We start from the raw sequence: 15,846 nt of genomic DNA, 5'->3' as shown, positions 1-15,846 counted from the left end.
CTAGCTAACCCTGTAGTTCTCGCTGATCACACGCCGATTACAGGTCGAGTTTCCACCGATGACGTTAGGTAATGTTTTCATAAAAGTGTTCGAGGTGAATCCACTGAAGTTAAATGGTCTGTAATGTTCGAAATTTATAAATGTTTCTGGTCAAATATCTGAAGTTTCCCGATTAATAAGCGTTAATCATAGTTATAGCTTACGAAGTTTATAGCACATCAGTTACAGCAACCCAATAATGGATTCTCCTTTTGGCGCGGCGTGTGGAGAGTTTCTTAAAAATTCAGATTACGTAACAATACAAAGCTACACTGGCATTTACGTACATACACACATTGTTGATTATTTCACTCGAGAATCTTATTCAACTTTAGAGAATAGGCGGGAGTTTCGCAATACATATTTAACAGTATAAGTTATGTATGTTTCTAAATATGAATTTAATCTAAACAAATGTCGATATTGAAATAAATATATAATAATAAATCCGCCACACTTTGTATCTAGTTCATTTTATCATTATATCCAGTTCGTTTTATTGTGCAATTCCTTCGGTGTCGGCTTAGGCGTGGCCCAGCGGTTAGCTTGCCAGAATTACGACATTGCGGATCCATCGGTCACGTCTTGCCTCATAAACGCGCTTCGTGGGTGCTGTATCAGGGTGACATCAAATCTTACTATTCTGTTAAAGCAAGTATAATTTTCCACACACATTTTAAGTTATCTATTTTAGATTATATATCAGAGACGTGTAGAAATAGCATTTATTTATTTTTGTCCATCACATGCTCAGGAGGCCGTTCGTTCAATATCTGTCCGCTTGGCTGGACCATGAAAGCAGACGAAACTTCGTCTACGTGTAGATTGATGATTCAACTACACAAAAACTGATATTTTCATCCGCCATACATCATGCTTTGCAGTTATTAGGTTATCGAAGTATTTCAGAATTAAATTATATTTCCTGTAGAATGCCAGCCGTTAACGATTCAACTGGTAGCATAACACGTGGGGTACAAGTTTAACCTCACTTTATAGTACTACTATAATAACTTTCAAGCAACACCTGATAAGAAGATAAAACTGCTATAAAAATGGCTGATTTAACCTTAAATCCTTTTATCCAACCTGGAACTTTGAGCTGACGGAGATGAACAGAAGTATGTCAAAGCATTGTAAATCTTTAAACTGCGCGTAGCTCAAGCTCGTAAAATTTAACCATGAAACTCCTCCACTGCCTAAGATGACCGTAAAACACAGTCATGTTTGACGATTTTCAGAAGCAGGAATTTTATTTTACGATATAAGTCTTGCATGGGCTTATGTGTGTCAGTTTATAGCCCAGTTGCTCGAGTTAGAAGATTAATATTTATCATTTTGAGTGAATTTAACAATATTTGATAAAATATGTATCGCGAATGTGAAGTTTTCCAACTTACTTAAGTTAGAATGTTAAAAGTTTATTAATAGTTATAAAATTACTTAGTTCTTTATTTTGTATTCATGTTTTTAATATATTCATTTTATAATTTTCTTTTCTACTCTATGTTTTAGCTTCAAATTAGCCCAGTAAAGTTCATTTTCGAAGCTCATAAGTTTGAAGGTTCTTTACATAATTTTCAGTTACTTTATGTTTACTTAACAAGACTGAAATGGTATAATTTATATTATTCAGTAATTGAACAGTTTAACCGTACTGTATTAGGTCTTCCAAAAATATGCAGCTCAATCTGTTCATTTTCAGATCGCCTTATAGTTAAAAATGTAACTTAACATTGAACTTGTTCACTTATTTCTTTGTAACTGAATATTGAGTTTTACAAGAACATTTATAAAACGACTTTTTGCACACATGACAACAGTCAGTGAAGGAGTTTGCAAAAAAATTCAACATGTAAGAACTAGCACAGAGACATGAATCTAACATAAAAGGATTAACAGACACATAAAGGGGCATGAGTAGATATTGTAAACAGTAGCACAGAGACATGAATCTAACATAAAAGGATTAACAGACACATAAAGGGGCATGAGTAGATATTGTAAACAGTGGCACAGAGACATGAATATGAATTATAAAGAGAGGTACTGAGAAACGAATATAAATTGTAAATAGAGGTACTGAGAAATGAATATAAATTGTAAATAGAGGTACAACGAAACGAATATGAATTGTAAAAGGAGGTACCGAGAAACTAATATAAATTATAATTACTAGCACAGACATAAGAATAGAGCACGACTAGCAAAAAAGAAGCGAGTCGAAATTAAAAGTAGCACAGAGACTAGAATAAAGAATTCTAGGAAGAGAACAGAAAGGTCAATGAAACATAAAAGTGGCATCAGTAAAAATTAAGAATATTGAAAACTGAAGCTAAGTCTCATTGAACTGAAACAATATGTTAACTTTTATCTTATGTAACTAAACTTATATTAATTTAAAGTATCATAGCGTAACAATGTGTTAACTTTTATCTTATGTAACTAACAACATATAGTTAATTTAAAATATTGTAGCGTAACAATGTGTTTATTTATATCTTAAGTAACTAACAACATATAGTTAAAGTATCATAGCGTAACAATGTGTTAACTTTTATCTTATGTAACTAGCAACATATAGTTAATTTAAAGTATCATATCGTAACAATGTGTTAAATTTTATCTTATGTAACTAACAACATATAGTTAATTTAAAGTATCATAGCGTAACAATGTGTTTATTTATATCTTATGTAACTAACAACATATAGTTAATTTAAAGTATCATACCGTAACAATATGTTAACTTTTATCTTATGTAACTAACAACATATTGTTAATTTAAAGTATCATAGCGTAACAATGTGTTAACTTATGTAACTAACACTATATAGTTATATTCTTTTGATCTCTTATAATGTACTAAAGCTTTCCACGATCATTAAGGACAGAAACAAACGTTTATCTCTTTATTTATATAGAATCTCGTGATATATTTTGTTTCTTCTTATTGAAGTAAATGCTGAGGAGGCGGAGACTAAAAATAAAGTTTTCGCTAAGTTACGCCTCAATCAAGGCCTTTCTCATCGCTCGCCTTCGTAGCACATTCCGCCAATCTATTGTTATTTGTTTTGACACTTCCCATGTTTCCTCTTCTTTAAACGACTCTCCAAATGTTACGTGCAGCTGTTCTTTGTCACAGTCTTATCCAGTCATTAATATACCTTTGATTACCATTCTATACGGCTAAGTCGCTTATCCAAAGCTTCATCATGATTTTACAAACGCTGAACAAGCCACTAATCACAGGTTTTGTAATATATCCTCTACTTATTTTTAACAGAGATACTTTATGTATGTTGAAAAAGATCATCATTCTACATCGTATTACTATACTCTGACTAGATCCCAACTATATATATATGATGTCGTTCACACTCATATAATGTGTTTAATTAAGCTTATCAACTATTAATCTCCGAATGTTGAGTATCTTACCAGATATAAATTCCTATTGTTTTGCTGTGTACCATATATAAATCTTTTGTTTTTGTTCAGCATCTCACTAAATGTGAATTTCCTATTGTTGAGCATCTTACCAAATATAAATTTATTAATGTTGAGCATCTTACCAAATATAAATTTATTAATGTTGAGCATTGTACTATATATAAATCTCTTTTTTGTTCAGCATCTCACTAAATGTGAATTTCCTATTGTTGAGCATCTTACCAAATATAAATTTATTAATGTTGAGCATTGTATTATATATAAATCTCTTTTTTGTTCTAGCATCTCACTAAATGTGAATTTCCTATTGTTGAGCATCTTACCAAATATAAATTTCTTATTGTTAAGCCTCTTACCAAATACGAATCTTCTATTTTCGAGCGTGCATTGTACAATGGTTCTAATTGTGCTGAGTAAAACCGAAGAGCATGGGTTCTCAGTGTTTATCTCTGCATTCTGCAAAGAACGAAGACACGATAACTGAACGTTTCGCTGGACTGCTCCAATTGTTATAATTTCTCCTCGTGATTGATTTCTAACATGTTCCAGAGGTCACTTCTCTTTCACGGTGTTTCATCACGAAACAATTCAGAGACAGACCGAAAGAATAGCGTTTGGTGATTTCGTTATCCGAAAATAGAAATTTTAAGTATTGTTTATTTATTCTACGACACTTTTCACAGAAGATGCGGAAGGCCTCACCAGTGATTAATGAATTTACGATATCACCTTTTTTAAAAAATATACTTTAAATCATTTTATGAAAACGATTTCACGACTCGAAACGTAAGAAATATCAGCAAACAGAGAGATTAAGATTAAGTGTAACTCTTATAGATATTATCCAATAATTGAATCTGTTGAGATTAAATGTAACTCTTATAAAGATAGTAAAATTACTCATTAAAAAGGGATAAACGTGATATTACTTGTTTTTATTTTTTTTAAACATCATTGTGGAGAGTAATAACTATTGATTCACAGTTTCAGATAGTTGAGACACGGTATACTAAAGAAAGAAAAGTCACCTTAATAAATAGTAAGAAATAAAATGAAATAATTAGATGTATTCTTGATAATTTAAAGCGCATATCAATATTACTACACATAATACTCACAATCCTGATACCTGGAAATGTGTACCATATAAAAATATGTTTCTTACTTATATAAAAAAACGGATTAAAAAAAATAAATATGTGAACGAAATTAAAAATATACAATAAAAATAGTAAATTTGATTTTTTTAAAGAAAAGTGAAAAATTTAACGATTAATAAAAAACAACAATAAAGATTCTAACCCAAATACGTCGAAATTTCAGTATTCTATAAATATCCAAAAACACAGCAGTTTTTAGCTCATGCAACTGGCTGGAATTGAATAAAGTTTGACAAATATTAAAATACCGAAATTCTTGTAGAGTTAACCTAAGAAAGGTAATGTAAATCAACACATCTGTTAAAAAAGTTTGATATTTCTAAACAAAGCTGGTGTACTTCTTTTTTTTTATCTTACAATTTGTTTAACTGAACTGGGAAAGGATGGTCGCACGTGACTGTGTAAAGCCTGAATTTGTAATTTGCTTTTGGCTGGGAAAGTCTACGATGTTCTCTAGCTGTAGAATATCAGTTGTTCAGGCTTCTAGAGTTCTTATCCATTTATCAATCTACCAATCAATCTTTCTAACTACAGTTTATGTATTTCTAAAATATCTAAAGGGCACCAGTATGCGCTACAAACCTACAGGAAAGTATTATCCGTAACAACGGATAACACTTCCGTTTTGTGCTCTAAAAGTTTGTTTGTTAAAAGTAACACGTATTAGTATTGAGACAGGTTCCAGAAGAGTTAATGCAACTAATGCACAACCTATGATTTGCGGAAATTATTTAGCACGTTCCTTGCTCTACTCTGGTTTTTGTCTGTGTTTAATGTTGTGTATATTGTGGGATAGGCTGTTTCCTTGTTAAACTCAGGTTTTTGTCTGTTTTACTTTGGTGTATATTGTAAGAAAGGTTGTTTTATCAAGGTATAGCCTTTCGGTTGCTCGGCGGTCTTAGGGCTACACGCTAAAAGTCGGATTTTGATACCAGCAGTGGGCACATCACAGATAGTACATTGTGTAACTTTGTGCTTATCAACAAACAAACAAAAATCAATGTAAAGAAAAGTCGTTATTGTATTTCTTCTTTCCTTCAAAAAGAAGAGAAGCATAAGTTTTAATTCAGTTCACTCACGATAAGGTATAAAAAAAAAAACTTATTCGATGTTTAATAAAATCTTCTTCGGGACAATAATGTTTTTTTAATCCATCTTCTTTTCGTGATCAGCTTTTACTGAGGTTTATGGATGGATTGTTCATGGTTGCTTGTTTCTTTTAGCGCAAAGTTGCACAATCACTATTTGAGCTCTACCCGCCACAGGGATCGAACCTCGAATTCTAGCGTTACAAGCTCTCGAGGTTACTGCTGAACCACAGAGAGACGGATATAGGAAACTTGTACTTTGTATACAACCCATTCAAAGGTAAAAGGTCACTATTGGAAGAATAACGGTTGTGCAATTCTTTCAATTTTTTCTTTTAATCTTTTTCTACTTAGGCTAAAACCTAAATTACAGTGGTTTTAAACAAACTACCAGCAATTTTGAAGTGAGGTGTTTACATTTCTTTATGTTATCATACAAATTACAGATATTAAACGACATTTATACCAGATTATAATCACTAATTTCATTAATTTCACCCCTAAAAATCATATTATAAATTCTCAACACAAAGAAACTTCTGACACAGACACACATACCTGCACACCCACGCTCAAGTCCCTCCCTGTCCACTCACATTTTCTCCTGTAAAGTTATTATGGTTAATATTTGAGATTTAATTCAAGATAACTCATTACATTTTATACGGTTTTTAAATGCTAATTTATGTTCCTTGTTATTCGACGAATTGCAACAAATTTCTATCAATGAATAAATAGCACATGACCAATATTTTTAAGTGGCTTTTGGATCCATCCATTATTACTCAATAAACAGTTAAATTTTTTAACAGGTTCCTAACCAACAGATTTTTAGAAGCTAATCTTTGAAAACTATTTTAGTCTAGTATTAAAACGTGATATTAATTCGAATCTGCAGCGTTTGTTCAGTTTGAAATTGTACGACAATGATTTTTATGAATCATGTCTTGTCCCTTTCTTAATAATACAAAAGACACTATAAATCACCACTCTTAGCTATTAAATGTATGATGTTAGAAATACAGTTTGTCAACATTCCACACTTACATATCATTTTACTATCGTGTTCATGACATTTTCTTCCTTACAGACATCATACGTCTCCAATTAACATTTTTAGGGAATTTATGTCGTTTTATAGTTCTTTCAAACGTGCCATAACTATGTATTCATTTTTTTAAATAATTCAACAGTTTTTGAGTGATGACCATGTTTGTTAACATCATAATCAGAATTAATGACCATGGCTTTTAGCAACATAATCAGGATTAATGACCCTGGCTCTTAGCAACATAAACAAGACTAACGACCATAGCTCTTAGCAATATATTCATGCAGAATGATCATGATTCTTAGGAAAATCAACAGAATTGATGGCCATGATTCTTAACAACATAATCAGGATTGACGACCGTGGTTCTTAACAAGATAATCAGGATTAACGACCATGGCTCTTAACAACATAATCAGAATTAATGACCATGGCTCTTAACAGCATAATCAGGACTAATAACCATGGCTTTCAACATACTCAGGATTAACGATCTTAGCAACATATTCATGCAGAATGACCATGGCTCTTAACAACATAATCAGAATTAATGACCATGGCTCTTAACAACATAATCAGGACTAATAACCATGGCTTTCAACATACTCAGGATTAATGATCTTAGCAACATATTCATGCAGAATGACCATGGCTTTTAAAAACATAATCAGGACTAATAACCATGGCTTTCAACATACTCAGGATTAACGATCTTAGCAACATACTCATGCAGAATGACCATGGCTCTTAACAACATAATCAGAATTAATGACCATGGCTTTCAACATACTCAGGATTAACGATCTTAGCAACATACTCATGCAGAATGACCATGGCTCTTAACAACATAATCAGGACTAATAACCATGGCTTTCAACATACTCAGGATTAACGATCTTAGCAACATATTTATGCAGAATAACCATGGCTCTTAACAACATAATCAGGACTAATAACCATGGCTTTCAACATACTCAGGATTAACGATCTTAGCAACATATTTATGCAGAATAACCATGGCTCTTAACAACATAATCAGGACTAATAACCATGGCTTTCAACATACTCAGGATTAACGATCTTAGCAACATATTCATGCAGAATAACCATGCTTCTTAGTAAAATCATCGGAAATGATTAACATGGTTCTTAAAAACATAATCAGGATTAATGACCATGTCTCTTAACAACATAATCAGGATTAACGACCACAACCCTTAGCAACATATTTATGCAGAATAACCATGCTTCTTAGTAAAATCATCGGAAATGATTACCATGGTTAGTTTATTTAAAAATCTGTTCTCTCAGTAGTTTCCAAAATTTGGAATGATGCATGTCCAGTATCATCGCACGAGCTTTTCGTTCTTCATGGTTATTCAATCAGACATTTATTGCTTTTTTCTTGTAATAGATACCATTCTGAAGACTGACAGATTCTTAGATACCGTTTTGAAGACTGACTTAGATATCATTCTGAAGCCTAATATATTCATAGGTACAGTTCAGAAGATTAACAATTCGTAGATACAGTTCTGGAGACTAGCATATTTGGGAAAGTTACATTACATGTGTTATTGTGTAACAGTTTCTGTAAACGTACTTTTAGAAAAACCTTTCCATGGGAACAGAGATAAGCAATTGCTTCAATATCGTAAAACAAATGGGAAATTACATGACCATTATACCTGGGAAACTAGTCTGTGGTCATGTAATGTTCGAAGTGAGAGCAAGCTCTGAACAGAAGTCATAATTCACCACATCATATTTTGTTCAGTGTAGCTCAGTGATGATTCTCCGGTGATATAGGAGCTGAAATGAATGTAATTCACTTTTACAGCATGTTAATAAAATGACAGGTTGTTTAATTTTGATATGTTTATGAGACATCATATATTTTTTAAGCTAAAAAAGAATTTTGTCCTGTATTTTCTTCGCTTAAGCGTTGTTGGTTGACAGATATATCTGTATGTGTGTGTATAGTGAACACATTGAACAAAATGATTAGTTGATTACTAAAGTGAACGAAATGAAAAATAATATGAATTATTTTTTGGGTAATGATAAAACAAGATGGCTGTAGTGAGCTATAATAAATCTGTTAAAAACAAAAGTGCTATTATTAAGATCAAGAGAAAGACGGACAGGATGAAATATAATGTTGATTATTTCCGGTAAATAAAACGTAGAAGTAAAATGCAGAAACAGTTTCGGGATTACTTTCTTTTCTTACGGTTTTTATGAATAAAAAAAGACTTGGAGGAAACTGACAATAATACTCTAATTAATTAATTAATAAATACTTTATTAATTTCAAGCTTTTAAACAAAATATCTGGTCGAGTTTCAGTACCTTTCAAGTTATATTTCATGGTCATCTTTTCCAGTCTGTCTTCCCAAAATGTTTCGTGTATGCAATATTTCTTTACGACTTGTTCGAATTAAAGATGGACGGGTGACTTTTGCATAGTGTGTTAAAACAAAGAGATTTTGAACGAATTAAAAATGTGTTACAATAAGTTTAAGTATGAAAGTCATGCATCTTAAGCAAGATTTTTAAATCATAAATTAGACGAATTACATTTTTTATTGCTATTGATATATGAACGGTAACTTGTTTTGACCTTTTGTAATGATATAGATATACTCTAAGCCATTAATAAAATCATAATTGTTTTAAGGTCTTGAACTTTTCTTAGCAACAAGAAAAATGTTGAAATAAGATAAATTATAAATGTTTTCTTATTCACAAAATAAACACTATTATAGAAAAAGTGTTTTAGCTCATTAGTTCTGCTACCTTTATTTGTGTTTTGCATAAATATATACGTTCTTTAAACCAGAAAAATATTTGAAATACAAACACGTATTCAAATTAGCTATTTCGCTGATCGCGTAGTTCATTCACCAAAAATCTAAATTTTCTACTCCTCAACGAACTTAAATCTTTTCTGAACTTTATGTAAAAATAAATAAATTCTAAGACTAAAACCTAACTGTCCAAATCGATCTGAGCATAAAGAAAAACTAAGCAAAACGGCGAAAATATGAAACGTTTCCTGCTTTTTTTGGACGTGAACGGAATATTACATAGAAAAGGTTTTAGAACATTTCTTGTTTTATGTCTAGATATTTTCGATTTTTTCACTGTCGTGTAAAACAATAACACTAACCCCCAATATTAAGCACTGTCTTTTCAAAAGTTGATGATAATTCTACAAACATTATTTCTAATAAGACACGTCAGCGAAAGTCTTTCTTATCAATATTTGTAAGAGAAATCAAGAATACACGAACTTGATCCAAACTAAAAAAATAACTCAAAAATTCACAAATCTGTTAAAAGCTTTAAAACTAGAAAATGCACAAATTTGTAACAAGCTGGAGAATTAATTCACAAATATATATAAGCCTTCTAGAAGCTGAAGATCTAAAAGAAAATACACAAAGTTTCCTAAAAGCTGAATAACTCAAAAATGTACTAATGAATTAGAACCTGAAGAACTCAAAATAAACAAATTCGCTACAATTTAAAAAAAACAACTCAAAAATACCCAATCTCTTTATGAGTTGAAAAAATACATAAACTTGTTACAATCTGAAAATCGGCCCGGCATGGCCAGGTGTTTAGGGCGCTCGACTCACAATCTGAGGGTCGCGGGTTCGAATCCCCGTCACACCAAATATACTCGCCATTTGAGTCGTGGGGGCGTTATAAAGTGACACTCTACCCCACTATTCATTGGTAAAACAGTAGCCTAAGAGTTGGTGGTGGCTGGTGATGACTATCTGCCTTACCTCTAGTCTTATACTGCTAAATTAGGAACGAGTAGCACTGATAGTCCTCGTGTAGCTTTGCGCGAAATCCATAACAATGAAACAAACAATCTGAAAAACTCAGAAATATGCAAGTTTTTTATGAGTTGAAAAAAATACACAATCTCTTTACGAGTTGAAGAAATACATAAACTTGCTACAAACGGAAGAACACATTTTTGTTTCCAAATTTTCTCGAAAACTACACAAGAGGATATCTGCCATAACCATTTTGAATATGGTGGTTCAAGAGCATTGGGTCTGTTTTTGTTTTTTTCGATTTTATTGTCCTATCGTGTTTAAACGTCTGATCACCCATTTGAAAAATCGAATAGAATTACACATTTGAATTGAATAAACTGGACATTTTTTACTGATCTGTAGAGTTCTACACTAGTCCTCTTTTTATGAGTAACAACTTCAGATTTACTGATCTGTTTAGGTTTACGTTTTCCTACTTTTCACAAGTTACATCTTTAGATTTGCTGATATGTAGAGTTTTGAACTAGTCCACTTTTCACAAGTTACATCTTTAGATTTGCTGATATGTAAAGTTTTGAACTAGTCCGCTTTTCACAAGTTACATCTTTAGATTTGCTGATATGTAGAGTTTTGAACTAGTCCGCTTTTCACAAGTTACATCTTTAGATTTGCTGATATGTAAAGTTTTGAACTAGTCCGCTTTTCACAAGTTACATCTTTAGATTTGCTGATATGTAAAGTTTTGAACTAGTCCGCTTTTCACAAGTTACAACTTTAGATCTATTTTTCTGTAGAATTTTAAACTAGTCCACTTCTCATAAACTACAAATTTAGATCTGCTGATCTTTAGAGTTTTACGCTTTTCCATTTATCACACGTTAAAACTTAAAATTTACTTTTTATTTTCAGTCGTTTGTTTGTTTTAGTGCAAAGTCACATTATACTATCTGCTGGTAATCGAACCCCGGATTATAGAGTTGTAAATCCGTAGACTTATAGATATACCGTTGTTCCACCGGGGGACATTTTCAGTCCTCCCGGTGGATGATCAAATTTCACAGTGGAATATAACTATCTAGAACATTTTCCAATTTTCATATTTTCAGCGACCATTGTGAATTCTGTAAAGTTTGTTGGTTACAAATTTTCACTTTCCTGCAGGATTAATAAAACATGGGTAATTGGTTTTAACATTTTTTTATAAGTTCTAAAAGCATTTAGTTATTGATAATATCGGAAAGGAAAGTTTACTGTTTCTTATTGAGGACATTTTATTTTCTCCTTTTTTCACAAAAACACTATTCCAGTTTTAATAGAGCACACGTTCGCCAGTTCTTAACTATTTCACTGTCACGTTATACATAAAAATCTCTCCCAAGAACAGGTTTATCTTGAGATGGAGTATAAAAAAACAAAAAAGAAACATGCTTTGATCTTTATTTGCGTATCTGGAACTTAAAAAGACTAAACTTTCAAGAGCTTCAAGGAGAATATGTTTTCGTCATGATCGTACAAAATTCCTGATTCAGATGCAGTGCTTTAACAGGGAACATGTGCCCATAACAATGAAAAAATTAAAAGCTTTAGCTTTTTTTTAATTAATATTCCTTTTTTTTTCTCTTCGACCTTATTACATTTTATGGTTTTACTATTTTATTTTGTTGTTCTTCACATTGTTTTTTACACCTTTACACGGTATTTCTTGCAACAACTGTTCATATCTAATATAATCTCTGCTACCTTAGCTATTGCTTTCCTTTATCAACCCATTATTACATCCATCGTGTAATATACTATTTTTAAAATTTTCCAATAACTTTTTCTGTCTTTGTGCTATACGAAGACAATTTCGAAAGCTATAACTGAATGGCCAATGGCACCAACCTTTTCCCGATAACTAGGAAAGATCTTACCTCGGTTGCTTCATTTTTTAATATACTATTTTAGTTGTGGCTTCTGAATAAAAAATGATGAATTGTATAAATATTCCATCTTAATTTTGAAAACTGTTTTTCTTTTGTTTGGCTTACAAAACTTTAAAATTACAGTTTAACCCTCAACCATTTTAGCAATGTTTCTTACATTCAGTTCTACAAGTATGTCCTGCATTCTTGTTTTTATTCTCGCCTGGATCAATAGGATTCACCGAGTAAGACTTTGGGGCATCAGAGGCAATAGAATTCGTTGAAGTAGATTTTGGGTCGCCTGGATCACTGCAATTCATTGAGGTAGACTTTGGATCGTCTGTATTATTAGTATTCACTGAGGCAGACTTTAAATCGTTTGGATCAATAAGTTTCATTGAGATAAATGTTTGGTCACCTGGAGCATTACGATTCAAACTTCCTTACACAAATATAAACAAATAATGATTTTTTTTCATGAAGTAAATAAAAAAATGCTTTCGTTCCTTCCCAAAGTGTAACCTGCTAAATTTCAGAGAGTTTATATATAATATTTCTCAGCACTTTAATGTAGCTGTCTTGCTTCACTGATGTTCCACTTGTCTGCTCAGGCTTTTTTTCTTTTAAACACACGTCTATTACGTTTATTCCTCCCAAATTTAATCTTCATTAAGTTCTGGTTTTGTTTTTCTTCTGTAAGGTGCAAAAGTTGCTTCCTTACCCAACTAATTCCATCTCAGAACATTTTTGTACCAAGTTCCGATAACTTAACTAGCCGCCTTCCCTTTAGTCTATCACTTCTAAATTAGGAATGGCTAACTCCAGTAGCTTTGCGCGAAATTCAAGAAAGAAACAAATCGAAACAGTTCTCAGTATTCCTTGAAACATTTCCTTTTGTAAACAGCTACGCAATGAGTTATCTGCGCGGGGAATCAAACCCCGGATTTATCATTATAAATTAAATTAATGTTTAATACTTTCTTCCTTAGACTCTGTACAACCTTTCTATTAAAGCAGTCGTTTTATTTCCCATGTTTCTCTTATCTGGGAGTTGTTTTTCACAAAAACACTTTTTTAGTCAAAACAATACGTATTGTTTATTCTACAAGCATCTCTAAGATAAGTTTATCCTTATTTGTTGAGATCATCCTATAGAGAAAGTTTTTATGTAAATTATTAGTTTCCGAACGTCGTGCACATCCACATTTCTATTTGTAAAATACACTTTATTTTTTGGTTGAAGAAAACAACAACAGATGAACGTCTTTCTATGCAAACCCTGTGATAAAAGAAAACCGAAAGCATCGATACGTAGATATATGTTTCAGTGGATATATATATATATATGCCTATGTATGTTGTTAGTATTCGTATATCACGATTATTGACAGGTGTTAAGGTACTAACAATCGAATGTATCTGGTCTATCTATAAACTCCTCAAACAAGAGGGACTGTCCAAACATTTCTGAAACAAGGAGTGAGAAAACGCAGCTACGCCCATTTCAAGGGCTGAATCAAGGAGTTATGAAACGCAGCTATGCCCCATTCCAAGGGCTGAATCAAGGAGTTATAAAACGCAGCTATGCCCCATTCCAAGGGCTGAATGAAGGAGTTATAAAACGCAGCTATGCCACATTTCAAGGGCTGATATTATTAGAAAATAAATTTCTAATTAATTGTTATTCAGTGTTTTATTAGTCTAAGCATTTGTAGTAAGTTTCGCCATGCTTACTTACGAGGTTAAAACTGTTTTGTACGCAGATTTCATAGTCGAGTGTGTTTTATGTAGAAACGTTTGTAAACTGTGAACTCGTTAACACCGGACGTTATATTAAATCTAACACTTTGATAACTTAAAAGATGGATTTCAACAAGGGTGTAAAATGCCTCATATAAAGTGAATGAAAATTTACACATATATCGTTATAGATATATGCTAATGGCGGTTAAGACACATTAAATCCTCACCAAGATGGTGACCATTAACGTTTTCGGATCGATATATATTAATTAGAGTTTACTTTCTGTATTGATTAATTCTGAAGGTGTCACTTGAAAATTATATTTACCAAGAAAGTCATCAATATTTATAGATGAACTAATATTGTAACAGATGAAGAACGTTATCGTATTTAATTATGACGGCCCGAAAGCCAGACAAACTATCAGTTCATGGTAACGTTTTGAAATCTTAGCTTCACGTCAGCTGTCCGGCATGAATGACTGCATCAGGTGCATCAACAAAATCTAAGTGTTGATCAGCCACATCGAGTGGTGTTGGATGGGGCAGGGCTGTGTCCTCATGATAGTTAAAACTTGGATACCATAGAACAGATGGAATATGAACACAGTAACCCACTGTCTTTGCCCCTGTAAATCCCAAACATATATTGGATGACACTGATGCTGCATCATAGAAGATCGATGTAACCATGAATTTGAAACATTTAACAACCTAATGATTTGAAATGTGGTCAGTATTCCCTGCAGTTATCAATCTCATACTTTACAAATATCCAATTTCAACAGGTCATGTCATATTCGCCATTCTTTTCGTGTTAAAACTACCACCAACGTCGCGTGTACAATATGATTTTTTACGATTACTTATAGCTGTTGGAACCACATTTCCACATAATTTTTTTATAACATGGGCCGTTTTATCCCCTTAAAGACACCCCTCCTTATTTTTATTTCAAAGAAAACTAAATGTATTGTGGAGAATAAACACATCTTTAGAACATATGTCGTATTCCTTGCATTGTTCTATGTGGTCAAAAAAATTCTCCAAGGAAGAAAATTAAAACCCTTTTGTTTTTGTTTCGTTTCTAGCTTGTTCTCTCCAACACAAAAGATTCAGTAACGCAAAATTTTAAAATTAGTCGAAATTACATGAGCTGGATTGTATTCAAAACCAACTGTATTCCATTTTCAGTGCAAAATTCTGAAAAGAAAATCGAAACGTTGTCCCTCATCCAAATTCATCATGTAAGTTGTCTCTACAGAAATCTTTTTAATACATTAATCTTGCTCATCTTACATAAAAATGTATTTTTATTCATCTTTTCTGATAATTCAGATGTTTTCGTGTAAGTCGTACACGAGGTTGTGTTTTGTTGTTTTAGACAAAGTGTCTTGCTTCGGTGAACGACCGCTGTCTGTGATACAAACGTTCATTGTAATTTGCTGATTGTACGAAGTTGGATATTTGTTGTAATGAGTTTAGTAATCCTGTAAGCTCTAACGTTCTTCGGCCAAAGAAACGCGGCACGGGAATTCTAGATTTCTGTAAAACTACGTATATCATGCATGTTTGGAAAATCTAAACTCGTAAATCACGTGCAAACCACTA

The sequence above is a fragment of the Limulus polyphemus genome, unplaced genomic scaffold, assembly GCF_000517525.1.
Source record: "Limulus polyphemus unplaced genomic scaffold, Limulus_polyphemus-2.1.2 Scaffold1622, whole genome shotgun sequence".
Lineage (NCBI taxonomy): Eukaryota > Metazoa > Arthropoda > Merostomata > Xiphosura > Limulidae > Limulus > Limulus polyphemus.
This window is presented reverse-complemented; position numbering follows the sequence as displayed.